The sequence below is a fragment of the Zonotrichia albicollis genome, chromosome 3 (genome assembly GCF_047830755.1).
Source record: "Zonotrichia albicollis isolate bZonAlb1 chromosome 3, bZonAlb1.hap1, whole genome shotgun sequence".
NCBI classification, from domain to species: domain Eukaryota; kingdom Metazoa; phylum Chordata; class Aves; order Passeriformes; family Passerellidae; genus Zonotrichia; species Zonotrichia albicollis.
In genome coordinates this window covers 38,451,930-38,466,413 of record NC_133821.1, presented here as the reverse complement: position 1 = coordinate 38,466,413, position 14,484 = coordinate 38,451,930, and the positions used below count along the sequence as shown (strand labels likewise).

General features: G+C 41.9%; 1 protein-coding gene across 2 annotated transcripts in view; it reads right to left on the bottom strand.

Moving 5' to 3' along the window:
• SOCS5 (suppressor of cytokine signaling 5) overlaps window positions 1-14,221 on the bottom strand; it is a 32,045-nt gene extending 17,824 nt beyond the window's left edge. Inside the window, exon 1 of one of the 2 annotated variants that reach the window (XM_074537198.1) lies at window positions 14,063-14,221. The gene's annotated coding sequence lies outside the window, so the exon portion shown is untranslated. Of the gene's footprint in view, window positions 1-13,765; window positions 13,932-14,062 lie in introns of those variants that run through there. The other variant, XM_074537197.1, reaches the window with a different exon arrangement.
• Window positions 14,222-14,484: the final 263 nt, after the last annotated feature.

The window sequence follows — 14,484 nt, the reverse complement described above, 5'->3', positions numbered from 1 at the left end:
TATAGAAATATAAGAAATATTCACCTTTATTTTTTCAAAAAGGTGGTTCAACTGCTACTTGAAAGACCAGACATTTTCTGGTATTTTTTATAACACACAAGAACATTTTAAGAGCACAGGAATAACCTGTTCAATAAATGAGTTCAGGAAGTTGTGATCCTTAAGTATCCTCCATGATGAAAAATACTTTGATTCTTGATGTAAAAAAGAAATTAAAAAAAGTCATTATGAGACATGGCAATTTCTACATCTAACAACTTTCACCCAGGGGACAGGAATTCCTGAAGAAAAACATGCAGCATGGTGATCACAAGAATGAGAATTCCAAATTCTAGATTCAAAACTAGATGAAAACTAAGAAATTTTCTTAAAATACTTATGAACAGTCACAGCTGGAGCACCCTTCAAACCATTATATAAAGTTGTATGGTCCAAATAACTAAAACCAGTGTGCAAGTTCAAAGATCTCAAACTCTTCTGCTACAGATTGGCAGGACTCTGCCACTTAGGTGGGGGGAGGGAAAATCCCAGAACACTGCCTAATGTTTGACTGTACACAAGGCTACAAAATTCTGACTGTACTGGCACCAGTGGCACACAGACATACAAAATTAACTTGTAGGTAACTTAAAATCTGTCATGATTTGAAGAAAAATTATTTATCTTCATAAGAATTCTGATCAGCAGGCAGACTGAAACATTCTTGCAGCAAAATCTGTTTGCTCCTATACTGAATGAACATGGAAAAGAAGCACCTGATCCAGCAGGTACCAACTTCCTGAGAAGCTCACACTGCCACAGTGGGCTCTGCTGCTGGTTCAGAGGAAGGACAGCAATGAAATTCAGGGAACGCTCTCTCACACAGCTCCAAGCATCTACATAATTGACACAGATTTTGCTACAGGGGAAATGCTTTTGAAAAAAGAAATTTTCAGCTGTGCTGTGTCAACAGGGAAGGCATCTTTCTTAAAGTTTAAACTAGTCACCTTAAAAACAGCAAAGAAAGTCAGTCTACTTGGTAGCCCCAAAGTCTTTTCCCAATAGGAGACACATAATTCTGAAAATATTTTCTTATCTTTTTCCTTTTTTAAAAATAATTTATTTATTACTTTCACCTAATGCTTCCTATCATCAGGCACATTCGATTGCTTTCTCTAGTTTTCTGATTTGGTCAGAATTTCACAGGCTGGGTAGCTACTGAAAATAGTTCTTTAAAGTCTAAGTTGTTGGAAAAATGTCAAAAAAAGTTACATTTTTGTCGCCTTTAAAAAGCCACCACCTCATTTTATAAATGCAGGAAGTTCAGCCTTTTTGTGGAGTATCTTCTGCTATCTTTACAAAGGTTCAAATAAACTTGGTCCAGTTTGGAACTCCTAGAGAAAAATACCTTTAGGTTCATCAGCCTAGTAGTCTTTTGAGATTTTATCTGTGAAGGTCTCTGAAGAATCCTATTGAGGTTTTTGGCTGTCACAGCACTGAGTCCTGACCAAAAGCATAGACCCTGTGTGTGGGCAGTGACTGAGCACCCCCTACACCCCCAGCTCCACGAGTGTGATCAGTGACACCCTTGTGGTGCTCAGAAGCAGCAAAGGCATTCAGATACAGAAGAAGCCAAGCTTTAGCCCAGTATGGACACCTCAGCTTCTCTTGAGTCTCAACAAAAAGTCACAGTCAAAATACCGGTGTTGGCAGCAGTCTGGAGATACTGCAGAGCCAATGGGGCAGCAAAGGAGGAGGAACAAGTGCATGATTCTGGAGCTGGCACATGTCAGGGCTGTCTCAGAGATTTCCCTGCTGGCTTTGTGCCATAGGACCCCCCTCAATCAATTCACTCGGGACAATTCTGGCTCCATGCTCTGCACAGCTTATTGCAGCCCAGAAATGTACTTGAAAGAAAAACCCTGCTGAGCATACAGAATGCAGAGAGTCTCCCTCCAGGGTGCCCCACAAAAAACAAAACAGAAAACTGTCATGTTCAGATCAGAAATTTTCAAGAAGAGAACTGGCTCAATTTTTACAGATTTTCATGCAAAATTAAAACAATACTGCTCAGCCAGAGGCTGCCCACAGACAAACTTCATGTAAATGTTCCAGTTCAGAGGTGCACTACAATATTTCAAAGTAGAGACTGACATTAAAAAAATGGCACAATTATTCTAGTTCTGTTTCTGAAAGCAGATGAAGAATTTTGGCAAAAAGCTTTAAACAAAATTAAACTCAAGGCAAAGAAAAGCCTCTAAGTATTTCGGTCCAGGAGATCAGAGATCGGGAAAGTTATAAATAATTGAATATACCAGCTGTCAAAATTTTTCCAACACTTCTTATTATCTGTGGAAGAAACAGATGAAGGAAAAACACCACTGGGAACAATGACTTGTGTGAACTCCCACTTTCACTTAAGCAGCAATGCTCTTTGTTACAGAAATCTACAGCTGGATAACAAAACAGGATGCTTTGTCAATTATACAAAATCAAACAATTCAAATTGTGCATTCTGACTTTGCAAACCGCTGGGTGAACAGCTGGACACTAAGAGTTATCTGTGTGATGACCAGTGTCAGGTTCAGTGAAATGACAGCACAGGATGGAGCCAGCAAACACAAATAAAACATAATACTATCTTCTTTTCTAAAAATTCCAATTGCTTGTTTACTCATTGTGATCAGGTAACATTAACACTCTATACCATCTTATTTTTTCCTGAAAAAATCTGCAGGTAAATCAGAGTGACCTTTGCAAGCCTCAGAGACAGACTCAACTGGAAGACTTCACAGCCTTGATCCCAAACAATGTCATGCTCCATCCTAAGAGAGCAAACAAGTGAAGCAACATGGGCATATACAGGGACAATATTCTCTTAAAGTTAATACTGACAGTAGAGGACTTTTAGGCCTACAGCAAACAGGAGCTAAAGTCCATAAGGACAAGGTAAGACCCCTCAAAGAGTCTAAAAGAGGGGAAAACTTCACCTCAACTGTAAGAAAATACACAAGGGGAGTATTTTTCCTTCACTCTTCTCACTCTCTTACAAGCAGTCCTGGACATTCTAATTAAATTCCAATCACATATAAATGAAATCAGAAACAGCCATGGCCACGAACTCTTTACATCCAGTCATTGTTGTTCAACTCCCACTATGGGCAATTGTAAGCTATTTGAAGTGTCATGACACCAACACTACCTGCACCCAGCCTAAAATTATTGCAATACCTTTGAACACAGCTACATTTGGTACAAAGTTACCTTTTTTAATTACTCATTTTTTGTCGTTGTTGGGCGGGTTTTTTAGCTTGTTTGTTCTATAGAATACAGTATTTCAGTTGAGAGGGACCCACAATGATCACCTGCTCTAACTGCCTGACCAGTTCTGGGCTGACCAAGTTAAAGCACATTTTAAGGGCCATGTCCAAGCACCTCTGAAACACTGACAGGCTTGGGGCATTGACCACCTCCCTAGGGTTTCTGTTCCAGTGTTTGAATAAATGCCTCCCAATGTTCAGTCTGAACCTGCCCTGGAGCAGCTTTGAACCATTCCCACACATCCCATCTCTGGATGCCAGGCAGAAAAGCTCAGCACCTCCCTCTCCACTTCCCTTCCTCGGGGAGCTGAAGAGAACAATGAGGTCATGCTCAGCCTGCTTTTCTCCAAAGCAGACAAGCCCAAAGCCCTTGGCTGCTCCTCACAGGACACTGCTTCCAGGCCTTGCACCAGCTTCGTTGCCTGCCTCTGGATGCAAGGACTCAACATATTCCCACAACAGATTTCCATGATCATATGTCCTTCCTACCTGATGAGAAGGGAGAAAAATGCAAAAGCAGAAACAATTCTTTGACCAGGCTAGCACTGTGTTACAGCCCATGGCACACCAGTTTGGCACCACAGCACCAAAACACCGGGCCAACACACTGCCAGCTTCAGCTTGGCAAGGACGGCACAGAACTCCACTTCCCTCACTTCATGGTACGTTCCTTTGCTGCTGCTCCTCACCAAGGAGGCTCAAGTCTGTCTTTCTGTCTGCTCCCACAACAAGCAGAGTGCATGAATACACAGTTTACCCCCAGCTACTTGACTCCTGCACACACAGGACAGGTCTGCTTGTGCAAAGCCTTTTGAGCAGCAACACGCTACACATATTTATTTGAACCCCAGGCTCAGCTCCTGTGTAGAGGCATCACTCCCCTTTAGAGCTAAATACACAGTTCAACTCCAAAATTAGTGAAAAGACAAAATAACATGCAAAGCTAAATGAGTGGGAAACAAAGATTAGGAATACTGGATTCAGCTATACTTAAAGGATTTGCAAACAGTGCTATATTGGTAGGCCCACTAGTGAGATTTTGTAATAGAGAGTTACCTCTGTACACTGACATTCTTTTAGAGATTTGGCTTTCTTTCATCACTGTCCCAAATCAAAGACCAGAATGTTTTCATATGTAGCTGTATCTGTAACACCACAATTCTTATATACAAATCACAAGGGTTTCCAACAGCAAAGACCAAGACTATTTTCCCATGCTAACAACAAACTCCTCTATGTTTGCAAAATGCTTCCTTTTGGATCATTCCTTATAGCAAGACTATGATGTTTTTATAAAAGAAAAGTGCATCCTGGGCATAAGGAAAACTTACAGTGATTAATGAAACCACAGAACTAAACATCCTTCAGAAGAGAGGCATCAGCTGAGCACTCTCACACGCTATTGAATGACTAAAGTACGTCATCCTGCTGCCTCAGAGCACCACTGCTGCCTCTTCAGCCCTCCAGACTGCAGGAAGGCACATAAACAAGCAAGGCAGAAGAGAAGAAGTTCTCTTAGGTATGTCATCCATGATGTCAGCATATTCTTAAATCAACAACTGCTAACTTACTGTCCCCTCTGAATTCAGAATAACTTGAAAAAAGACAGGGTACCATGCTTTAGAGATGACGACCTTACTGTTGACAGGAAGCCTGGCAGCAGCAGGTTTTAAAAATATCTCAACATCAATTTGCTTGTAAGAGTGAAAACTAAAACACTTGCAGAGAATTGCTGTCTATTTTACAGGTAAGCTGTACTCCAGTAACTTCCTCACTAAATTAAATCAGTTTTATACTTTGGGCAACAGCTCACACCACATCTACAAATTACCTAGGTAACAGTTTTGAAAACCTTACTAGCACCTATTCCTATATTTGCCTTTGGCAGAAAAAAGTTTTTGACTCATTTTTACGTTCAATTAATCCACAGTCACATTCTTCGTAAAAAGACTTCTGGAAAAACTCAACTTGCTGGAAACAGTAACTGTAATTACTGACCCTCTTGAAGTCAGCCAAAATTAAATTGCAAAGTAGATTTTCTGGCATTCCAGCTAAAACTTAATAGTACAAAGAAACGCAAGTCTACAAGCGAAAGAAGAAACCAAGCCCAGCATTTGTGAGAACCCAGAAAATGAGATACAAGTGGGGAGTTTATAGGGGAAAACTGAGAATAGACCCTGAACATTCTCTTCTACATTTGTACTACATAACAAAAAGAGTAAAACTTCTGCTTTGCTCATCTTTGCAGTATCAAACTTCTGTCCAAAAAAAGCATAACTATTAAAAAGGACAAATAAGACTTTGTGAAATTTCATAATAAAGAACAAATCAAACTGTAACTGTATGGCATTTTATCTCCTTACATAACATTATTCTCTTTTCTCTACAGTTTCCAGGTTTATTTCACTTATTGCTCTCTGCAATTATGAACAAAGTCAAACCAAAAATCGTGGTGTGTCTGTATTTCTCAGGAAAACAGAAAACACCACTGCAGGTGTCCCATTAGAAAACTTGTGTGAAATTGCACATGCCACTGTCATTGAAACTGTCAAATCAAGATTCTTTTCACTTATTACAGGCTTTAAAGCAAGTACAAGGATCACACATTCCTCAACCATGCACAGATATGCTACTAGTATGCCACATTAACTTTACTAGCATTAAAACAATTGGCTTATCATGGTGCAAAATGAATGACCATTTCATATTTGACTAATGCTTAAAATATAGAATTCATGGGCTATGTAGACATTCTGAAGTTTTTGCTTCTACTGAATTATTTGCATAACAGAAAAAAAAAATGATTTCATTATGTGATAATTTTTGAGCCTATAAGCAAGAACTTCCAGGACTAAAACCCAAATAATTTCTACCTTAAAAACCACTCCCAAAATAAGCTGAAGATTTGCAGTTACTGCTATCTATTGTCATCTATGATACTCCAGGAGAATATTTTCTACCCATATAAGCTATTGCTGAAAAAGGGCTGTAAAGTTCCTATAGAGCACACCAGCAACAGGGATTTCCATATGTATTTAAATATAGGTACAGTCAAAGAGACAAGCAATGGTACATTGCTATTTTTTTCCATTTTTAAAATTCTGATCCAAACTAGTTGTGAAAAAAGCTAAACATCAGGCACCAAAAACTACAACAGGGATCATCAAATGTGGGGAAGGGACAAACCAAACAACACTCAAAGCAAGGACATTTCAAACTTTCAAGCTGCTTAAGAAATCGGGTTCTGGCCTGAAAGGAAGTGTAAGTTCAATCAACAAAAAGTCAGGTTTTTCCTGAATTATACAGAACTATAGAACACAATATTTTCCCAAATCTAGTGCCATACTGAATCTAAGTCCAAACCTTGATCTAAGATCCAAGATGCCTACTACTATTTCAGACACCAGTTGCTCTGCTGGTCTGGATCTGGACCTTAAGGCACCAGACCTCATTTATTTTGTTCACAACTGCTGGGCAAATATCAAAATAGAAAATTTGTCCAACACAGTGGTCATCAGTCCCCCTCATAAGCAACTCTGAGCTGTAGTGTGTGCAATCACTTGACAGTTTTGAATGTAAGTCACGATCATTCTGACAAAACCACTGAAATTCCTTTAACAGACACTTCACTCCTAAAGGAGTTTGAGAGAACAAAGCCATGTTGTATGCTCATAGGGACTAACAATTCTACCAACAAAAATGCTAAATCCTCTAGCAAATGCTTCAGACCCCAAGGAACCTGAGAAAAAAAAGCCATATCATCTGCACATGAGAACTGATACTGGGCAACACAGACTCTTGAGGCAAAACAGCTTTCTCACTTCTCACAGCACAACTACTTGAGCATTATAAACATTAAAACTCCTGATTCCCAGATTTTATCTTTTTAGTTCCAGTAAAGGGAAACAGAACATCATCAGGTCAATCTGAAAGAGTGTGTGTGTTTATTAAAATAACTTTTGCTAGAATACAATTCAATAGAAGTACCTCTATAATATAGACTACTATGTAGATTAACTGAATTTGGAAATAATTTAACTGAGACATGAAAGAACCAAAGAAGACCTAAGAGAATTTAATTTGGAATTGTCATATTGGAAGACTAATTGCTAAGTTATCTTTCTAATAAAGAACAAAAAAATGGATTTTCTTTCTCAAATAGACTAACTGAATAGAGGTAAAAAAAATCAGTATTTTTACAACTTTACTAGTGCACATCATGCGAAGTGTCAAGTATAAAGCCAGATTTTCTGAAAAAGACCATTTCAAACATTCTCAACTAAAGAGAACTAAGTTATGGAAAGAAACCAACAGTTACAATGTCATAATCCAGATGGGACAGAATTTGTTAATTGCTGAACCAGGCTATATGCTAATCATGTCAGCAAATACTAACAGGCAGATGACACACTCCTGAAATACAGTAATGGGATGTAACATAAGAATAGCCCTGACCATCACAGGGTACACCTAATAAAAATCCTGTCTGGCCAATACATACTGCTCAGTAGAGAATACAACAACAGGTGAACTATTTTTTAACACAGCCCTCATATCCTTTCCCAGAGTCAGTACTCTGCAGTTCAGTGTTTTTAAACCCAGAAACAGTACTTTTGCATTCTCCAAGATATACTATACAATCAATACTTTCAATCTCTTAATTTAAATCTAAATCATAACACATAATCTGTTTTACATCTGTAAGAACCAGAGCTCCTGTTGTCAAAGCTCTTGCTTCCATAAGTAAAGCTTACCAAATCTTAAGAACAATAAATATGATGAATTTATTTGGTGGATAAACCACACACATTTTTGGTGATAAAGCTGGTTTGATACTGAAACTTTAAATCTGATTTATATTCCAATCTACCATCACTGTGGCAATCTGCATTAAGGTCTCAATGTACTATGAACAATAAAATTGAAGCAAAAATCAAAGATCGGGTTCGTTGCCAAAATTTTAGATCATGTCAAATGTCCAAATGAGTTAAACTGCTGGCAAAAACCTGCCAAAATACCCAGTGAGATACTGGCAGCAGAAACTTCACTCACTGAAAAGAGACTTTTCTTACCTTAAGAGTGTGGCTGGATGAGACTTAAAAGAGAACAAGTCACTGCAGTCTGAAGGGACAACATAACACCATCACCCCTCTGTACCCCCACGCCCTGTCACACAGCCCAGAGTTGGTCTCCCTTAACCCACTACCAACTAATCCAGAGAAAAAAAGAAATTAGAACAGTGTGGATTAAATGAACTGGTTGAATAAAAATGGAGAAACTGTGTCAGAGAATCTGGAGACTCCAAGTGGGTAATAACACAAGTGCAATTTAAGACAGGTCAAACAGAAGCTTTATTAACCACGATCGCAGTGAGAGAACATTGAGAGCATCTTTCCTGGCTCTCTGCCAAGCAGCTGCAGACCCCCAAAACCATACATTGTTTCAGAGAAAGGCAAGGAAAAGCAATCACATCAATGTTAACAAAGGCAGGTAGCCTTGCCTGGGAGGGATGGACTCCTTAGGTCTGCTGCTGAACAGCCACAAACCTAAGGAGGACTCTGGCACTAAATAATGTGACAACATGGAGATGGCTCGTGGTGGAGCCCACAGGGATGGCCTGGTATTATCCTGAGATGCAAAGTTGGAAACAATCAGATTGCTAGCTTTTGGTTGAAAGGAATGTTGCTGGAGTAAAGATAACCCCTTAGCCAGACCTCTCAATCTTAACTGATAATAATTTTACCACCGCAAGGCTTTGACAGCTTAAAAATACATTGTTGCCTTCCTCTTTCAAGCCAAGAGTAAGACCAACAAATGGAAAATCATATCTACCAAGTCAAAAACACTGCAAGACACAACTCAATTGAAATTTTAACTTATTGAGCAAATTTTAAATTAAAAAAAAAAAATTTGATAAAATTGATGAGTTAGTGCACTAGTGGAATGATTAAAACACCTCCTTCACAGACCCAAAGCATAAAAGCTCCCCCAAACCAAAATTCATTAACAGGTACTTTTTCCACAAGTAAATCAGTCAGTAAATCAAACAGTGCACATGTCTTGCTGCAAAACAAAAACCCAAGGTACAGAGGCAGAGTAGTTTGATACAAAAACAGAGGTACCTAAGCAGATGAAATCCCAAGAATCAGAAGTTAGAGACACCTTGGAGATGGAAGTTTCCTGTTTAAGTTCTTTTCAAGACACAGGGTCTACCCCATTAAACGTGTTCATCCTTAGCTAGGCAAGTTCCATGAACAAAATTAAGTCAAACTGGCATAAGCACCACTGCAAGCTAAATTTCTATTATTAGAGGCCAAAAAGTTGAAGAAATTCTCTTGATCAATTTTCATTAGTTTTGATCAAGCCTAATTCATCCAACTGCAGTCCCTGAGTCTCTACTAGCCTAATGGGAATATTAGGTAGTAAGCCCCAGACATTTTTTATCCCAGAATTACAATTCTTAATCCTATGACTGACATTTGAGTCTTCAGCAATGAGGCCCAAGTTATTTTATTTGGGAACCAGGCTGACCATTGAATTACTATCAGAATTCATTCTGCTGAGGAGGAACAAAAGTACTGCAGAAAAATTATTTTTGATTGCTCCTACTCCACTTCAATTTTTAAGCAATATATCAAATTTCACCTCTGTAAATGTGCCCCAGTGCTGAAATCACTGAAGCACTTGCAAACACTGTAAAAGTTTCTGCCTCTAACAAACTGGTGCTCACCATAGGTATTGCAATACAACAGTATCTTAAGGAATGCGTCACGACCCACAACAGCAGTAAAATACTTCTTGTAAAAACCTTGAGTTTACACAGACTAGTTATGTAGTGCACTGAAATTGCTATTATTCTGCTGCAACAAAAAGAAAACCAAATTTCTGACTTCTCTGATTCTTCAACTACTGTAAAGATTCAAACTTTCACAAAAAAGGAGTACTGGTTTAAATGTTTCAGTTGATAATGCAGTACATAATCAAGGAGTCTCCAGCTAGCCCTGAACACACCGTATTCAGCTACATAAAGAAAATACTTTAGAGTCCTCAAGAAGTATTACTGATCTGGGCCAGCCTCCATCTCCCCCTCCTTCTTATCCCAATCTTTCATAGATAGGCTTTAAATGTTTTGCAGCTGTCCAACATTAAGGCTGAAGAATTCAACAACCACGGCACTATAAAAACACAGGGTGAAAAGTAACTATGTTCAGGACCTGTTACAGAGCTAGAAGAGGTTCCTGACTGCAAACTTCTTCACCAAAATCTGGATAAGGCCCTGAGAGCAGATAAACCTGTTAAATTATTCCTTCTTCCTTCCAGATAATTCTTCAAGTGAGTGCCTACCATATAAACTAGTGCAGACTATGCATAATTGCATTGAGTTTTAGCCAACCTCTCTCACAGCCAAAAATATCAACCACCACCACTGCACACATTTTCTTACTGAGATTTTCAGAAGGTCTGCATAATCTTGTAACTACAAAGTTAGTGAGCCATTTCATATTTCCTGAAACTAAACTGCACATCAGATTATTCACCAATTAGTGTATTCATGAAGCTTTAAGAACCAATCAAAATTTCATTTTTGTTGAAAAATTTAACAGAAATGTCCAGCTGTATGCATGGAGGGAGCATGTGGGCTCTTCTCCTTTATTTAACTTAACTAACAGCTACGTTAGCTGGTGAAAAATATTCAGTGTGTCAAAGTTAATTTATCAAGCTGACAAAGTATAAGGGCTCCAGAAGGTATAGCATACATTTACTAAATTTTAAATACAACATTTTAACTAGATATAGCTCAAAGATTAAAATAAGCTGTCCAACAAGCAAACCACACAAATACATATCACTCCAGGGCACTTCTTATTTAATGGAGCAATTGCATGCTTGTTTCAAACTAATGCATAGGTCAGCATATCAGAAAAGCTGATCATCCTTCAGACCTCAAATCCCATAAATCAAAACGTGTTCTTTTAAACTAGGTGGATATCTCTGGAAGACAGAGGGCTACTCAGTACAGTGCAGGCCATGTTCAGATGGAGGGGAGGCACTGCTTGTTGTACAACCAAACCTTGCACGCCCTGGAAGCCTCTAGGCACAAACACAACCAGGTAAAACCAAGTGCTCATTTCCCCCTAAGGCTGAAACTAGGAAGCACAGCTCTTGGGAAAACAAGCCAAGGAAATCAGCCTAAAGCAGACAATTATTCAGGAATTACTTAACTAGCCAACCTATTCCAATACTTTGGAATAAAAATCAGTATTTTAGGAGCTTATGATGAAGCCTTTACATCAAAAGTTATTTCATCTATGAAGTCAGGAATGTACAATTTAGTAAACAAAAAGGCATCCTGTTTAGATTTTACATTTGTTTTCACTATTTGCAACAATAAATAAAATACCACCAGTTTAACTAAATTTTAAGAATAGGTAAAATTGCTGTATGGAAGTTACATGGAGTGATCTGAATCCACGAAGTATCTATCAAAAATTTAGCTATTTTGCAGGAAGCTATCACAGGATGAGGTGCTTTACAACTATTAATAAAAACCATCACTGTTGTTTGATTAGACAAAAATCCATCTCTAAGCATAATGAATGAGCCCTAAAAATGCATGTTATACCATCTTTGGTTATATGTCCATCAAGGAAACATCTAATTTGAAGAACAGTCATCTCTCTAGAACCTTGCTGCAGAGTGACAGGTTTCACATGTTGCAAAGAAGATTTAAAAGAAACCCCTTCTGCTTGAACACAGTTGATTTCTAATCCCTTGCTTTTGCTCCCTCTTTCTTAGATGTACCTGCCATCATTAAAAGAGCAAAAGAAGAGAAATTCTAGATATTCCTACAAGGACTTATTCAGCCATTTTTGCAATGCTCTCATACACATGAAGTCATGTCAAGCTCCTGCTACCCAACAGTCTGAATTCACTGCCTGATTTGTATTGCTAATGCAATGCTGAAAACCAGAGCAGAGGCAGGACATTTAGACCAACTGGAAAATCAGAACAGATTTCATCCACTCAGTCCACCAGGTCACAAAATTGGTTTGTTTTCTCTTTCTTGTAGCTTGCTTTGGACTGACAAATAATTCACTCTGCCATACTTAGTCATGTACAGAAATGTAAAGAATTGGATCTGTTCTGACAGAAACTCTATTGCTAAGGCTATTGCTTCGATATGAGGTCCATTTGAGTATGTTGGTTTACAGACTGACAACTGAATGAAGTAGGAGGTTGCTAACTTGGAAACTTGCCTCCTTTCAAATGTCTCACTGCAGCAAACTCATCAGCTGAGGATATTCAAGGTAACAGGGGTTATGCTCAGGCTGAGAGCTGCATGAGATCTTCAGCACAAGCTTCTCATGGCACAAACTTGCATGACACAAGGTCTTGAGGTGCACGGATCACACTTCCAGATTTCTATGGATGTAACATTTCCAAACAATACTGGAATTAGCTCCAGTGAAAAAGTATCTTTGCGTGGTTTGTGTGGTATGGCCTGGGATCACACCTCACAGAATGGGATATGGTGCCACATGATGAACAGCATAAAATGTATTGCTTACAATCAGAAACAGTGCAGAAAACTTCAACCAGCTTTACAGGAGAGGGAAAAAAATAAAAGAGGGGAGGATTCTGTAAGTATTCAGGGAATGGAAACAGACTATTGTACATGCTGGGTTCATAAGACCACATCACCAGATTACACACAACGCTGATGAAAGAAATATTCAGAGACAGAAATGTATTCCATGGGAATAAGCTCCTGTGATTCAGTGCAAGTATTGAAGTACAAAGTTAACAACAACAGCAGAAATAACTCGATTTACTGTTCCTACAATTCCAAGAAATCATTCACAACTTCGAATCAGATGCGTATAAGGACCACTTGCAAACTTTTATGCGCTCTCACGAGGGAGCCCGGCCCGCTGCCTAGCGCACGCCGCTCCGCAGCGGGGGTTAACGGGAGCCTGGCGGCCCCGAGGTCCCTTCAGTGGTCATTCTGCCAGGACATTTCCTTACGGACAAGCCGTGCGGGCAGACTGGGGCACAGGAGAGCGCCGAGCGCCCCGCTGCTCCCGCACCGGCCCCCAATGGCCCCGGTGCCGACCCCGCGCAGCGCCGTCCGGCCGGGCAGGTTCGATGCCCGCTCGCGGGGCTCCGCTCGAGCCCTCAGCGGGGGCCGGCACCGAACACAGCCGCCCCCCCGCTCCGCTCCGCGCCTCCCCCGCCCCAGGCGCCCTTCTCCCGGCCGCGGCTACAGCCCAGTCCTCGCCGTCTCTTCCCCCGGCCCCCGACGCCCTCGGGCCGGGACAGGGCGGCAGCTCCCGCCTCCCTCCCGCACGGAGCCGCGACCTCGGCGAACGGCAGTGGGGCCGGGGCCGCGGCCGCCGGGGGCCGAGCGGCGCAGGCAGGTCCCGCCCGCCCGCCGCGCCCGCGCCCCGACCGGAGGCAGCACCTACCGCTGCGCCGTCCCGGCGGGGGCAGCGGCGCCTCAGCGCCGTCCCGGCGGGGGCAGCGCCCGTAGCATCCCCGGCCCGGGCCCGCCGCCGGTGCCGCTCCCGGAGCGACCGGACCGAGCCCCCTCCCTCCCTCCGCCCAATGTAAAATAGTTCCCCGGGCCCCGGAGCGGAGACACCGGGAGCGACACCTCGCCGGCCAATGAGAGCCGGCCTGGCCCTCCGCAGCGCCAATGGGAGCGGCGGGTTGGCGGGGGCGGGGCGTCGCCCAGCCAACCGGGGCACGGCGCTCGCACTGACCCGCTAGGCTGTCTCCGGTGGCCTCCATTGACCACCATCTTGGAGTCGGGCGCGATGCCCGCGCCGGGAATGGGGCGGCCGCCGGCGGCCATCTTGGGTCCGGGCGGAGCCACGTGCGGGGGCGGGCAGCGGGGAAGGAGCGGCCGAGCGGAGCCCCCGCCCCGCCGGCAGCCGGAATTCCCCGCAACAGCCGGCGTCAGGGGCGGGGCGGAGCGGGAACGGCGGGGGGAAGCTGGTGGCTTCTCGCAGTGCGGCTCCCGAAGCGCCGGATGCTGCGCAGGCACGGACCGCCCCGGCACTGCGTCTGCAGGCGGCTCCTTGCACGCCGCAGGGAGCAGCAAAAGCTTAACTTGGAGACACGTCGGTATTGTGGAAAATGCGTATTTTGGGATTGGCTTTTCGCAAATATTAAAATGAATATT